Genomic DNA, 3,394 nt, shown 5'->3' on the forward strand with positions numbered 1-3,394 from the left:
TGTCTCTAGTTATGATACATCACGGTTTTCTCCTTTCCAATAATCAAGTTGGGAACATTTTTTCATGGGCTTCTTTGGAGTGCTGCTCTTTCATTTCAGTTCATCGCCTTGTACACAGACCTGATAAAAGATGGGATCCAGTTAATGCTCCAGATCCATTGTGCTCATATCGGCTGCCTCTGTGGTACTGTGATCATAAGCAGTTCACAAGAGGAGGCATTTTGGTACTTATGGTGCGTAATTATTAAGGTGTGACAAAAGGATGAAGGAATTGTAGAGGCAATCTGTTCTTCAATCTGGGCTGTCTGTGACCCTTTCAGAGCGGCGGAGTGTTAATTTCCTGAGCATCTCATGATAAGCAAAACAAGCTTCTCTGACAAGGAGGTGCCATGAAAACATGCCACGGGTGCATGATTTCTCCCCAGTGTAATAAAAGCCCAGTGACATAGAGGGTGAGTTCTCTTAGGTAAAGAAACTCTGGAGCTTTTATAAACAATTGATGTCCTCCTGCCAACCGGGTGGGGGGAAAATTTGTTTACATTTTGAAAGTTAATTATTTCCCTCAATTTATGTAAAAAGTGATGAAAAAGATAATTTTTATGGTAATTCCTAGTGATATGAAAGTTCATTCTTCAGATAGAGTAGTTTGCAAAATAACCAGTTATAGAAGTAGTATTTACCAATTAATAAATATTGTTTACTGGTACATTGGTTCCAGATAACTGTGCAAATTAGGAAACACAATAAAATTCCAAATGTATATACCATATATTTAAGTTTTTACTTTGAAAATAAAAACAGATCTGTTTTAGTAGGACGAGTTTAAAAATAAAGCCTGGGTACTTTTGCTTTACTAGCCTTTAACAGATTAGCTTTAAATCAAATGTTCTATTCAGGAAAATGAAATGAACAATTTGTCTTTCTTAACTTACCTGAATCAGAGAAAAAATAAAGTTTTATAATAAATAATACAAAATACCCATTTTTCCCTTGAGTTGGAAATATCACGTTACATTATGCAATTTTGGTCCTAAATAAAAAGCCATGTTTCATCGCCTCCTGTGAGATTCCAGACTTCGTTACCTGTAGGATTACTGCCTGTCTTACTCTGCACCTCAGGAGTTTCAGAATCACCCAGAGAGCTGAAAGCAGTGGTCTTCAGTCTAAGCCTTTTGAGAGGAAAGGGGAAAAAATCAAAAGCAGTGGCAGTTTGGAATATATTCCTTCTCGGTTCTTTTTGATTTGATTCTATTGGCATGCTCAGCAGTTTAGATAGTTCAGATCTATATGAGTGGCTTTCAGATGTCTCTTATCATGCCTTTAAAAGTAGTTTCAACCACTTCTTTTTCTCTACCACATGGCTGGGAATCCAGGTAGATCAACCCAGATACCCATTTCAAACCGAATGTCCATTCCATGTAGAGAAAAACCACAACCCATTCCTAGTAGGGTTTTCACTAGGGAAGATGTTATGAGTCTTAAACTGAGGTGTGGAACAAAAAGGGAATATTTCAGTCTGACTCTGAAGATTACTGCTTCTAAAGTTTAGTTTGTTAAAACTATAAAGTGTCAGTTCTATCAGAGAGCCTGACTCAGCTCCTGGCTAATGCCTGGGACTCTACTGAGTGTCGAACAGGTGCCTCCAGAGACTCTGAGAATCACCCTCTGAGAGACCTCACAATAAGTTCATTATTATCAAATATACAGATATGTTAACCAATTACTGAACTTTACAACTCATCCCAAGCTATGATATGGTGTAAGAATAGCTTTTATTCCATCTCTGCTCTGACAGAAGGACTGTAAACATTTACAGAATCAGCTATGTTTCTCCATTAAATGACCTGACTGCTTGTTTCTTCTGCTTTTGACATCTTTTGCTTTCAGTATCTTATGTGAGGTTGTTTGGCCCATTTCTTCAAAATATTTTTCCAAGTCTACATGTCTGTTTGTCTTACATTTTTATACCAATAAAATTGATTACCAATCCTTAGATATGTTGAAAATTAAAAAGTAAAACTATTTTTCTCAGGCTCCTTCATTACCACTTTACCCAGAACTCAAGGTGAGGGTGGGATTACTTATGCAGGAAATCTCTAGTTCAGAAATGCAAAGTCGCCTAAGTTTCTGACAATGGTTATAGGAAGTGTTGGTGCCTTTTTACACAGCTGTCAGTGCGCTGCATACTGCTACTTATGTAGGTCGGCCAAAGTGAACATCCTGAAAACCAGGGTACACACAAAGAGACAGTTAACTGCTCTGTAGAGGAACAACAACAACAGCAAAAACTAGGGTTGAAAGAGAGCAGAGAAGAACAAAAATGAGGCATAGAAAAGAGAGGAGTGAAAATGTATGTTTCCAGTAGCTGCTGCAAAGAAGTTATCACAGACTTGATGGCAGAAAGCAACAGAAGTTGATTATCTCACAATTCTGGGATCCAAAAGTCCAAAATTAGTGTCACTGTTTTTTTTTTTTAATTTATTTACCCTTTATTGATTAAGATATTACAAATGTGTCCTTATCCCCCCAATGTCCTCTCATCCCCCCAATCCTGCCCTCACCCTCACCCTCACCCCCTGTTGTCCACATCCATTGCTTATGCTTATATGCATGCATATACGTCCTTTGGTTGATCTCTTCCCGTCACCCCAACCCTCCCCTACCTTCCCTCTGAGTTTTGAGCATCTGATCGATGCTTCTCTGTCTCTACATCTGTTTTTGTTCATCGGTTTATGTTGTTCATTATAATCCACAAATGAGTGAGAGCATGTGATATTTATCTTTCTCTGACTGATTTATTTCACTTAGTATAATGCTCTCCAGCTCCATCCATGCTGCTGCAAGTGGTGGGAGTTCCTTCCTTTTTACAGCAGCGTAGTATTCCATTGTGTAGATGTACCACAGTTTTTTAATTCATTCATCTGCTGATGGGCACTTAGGCTGATTCCATATGTTAGCTATTGTAAATTGTGCTGCTATGAACATAGGGGTGCATATATCCTTTCTGATTGGTGTCAGTGTCACTGTGTTTCAATGAGATATGGGCAAAGCAGAGGTCCCTCCTGGGACTTGAGGGGAGAATCCATTCCTCGCCTCTTTGAGCTTCTGATGGCTTCTGGCATTCCTTGGCTTGTGGCCACATCATTGTAATCTTTGAGGTCAGCATCTTCAAATATCTTTCTGCTCCATCTGCATATTATCTTCTCCTCTTCGTATCTTGTAATTCTTCCACTGTCTCCTTCCTATAAATATACATGTGATTGCATTTAGGGTCGAACCAGACAGAATACTCTGTTTCAAGATCATTAACTTGCTCATATTGGTCTTGTGTGGACCAGATATAAGGTGACATTCATGTTTTAGGATTAAAATGAGGATATCTTGGGGGGGCATT

This window comes from Myotis brandtii, unplaced genomic scaffold, assembly GCF_000412655.1.
Source record: "Myotis brandtii unplaced genomic scaffold, ASM41265v1 scaffold546, whole genome shotgun sequence".
Taxonomy (NCBI): Eukaryota; Metazoa; Chordata; class Mammalia; order Chiroptera; family Vespertilionidae; genus Myotis; species Myotis brandtii.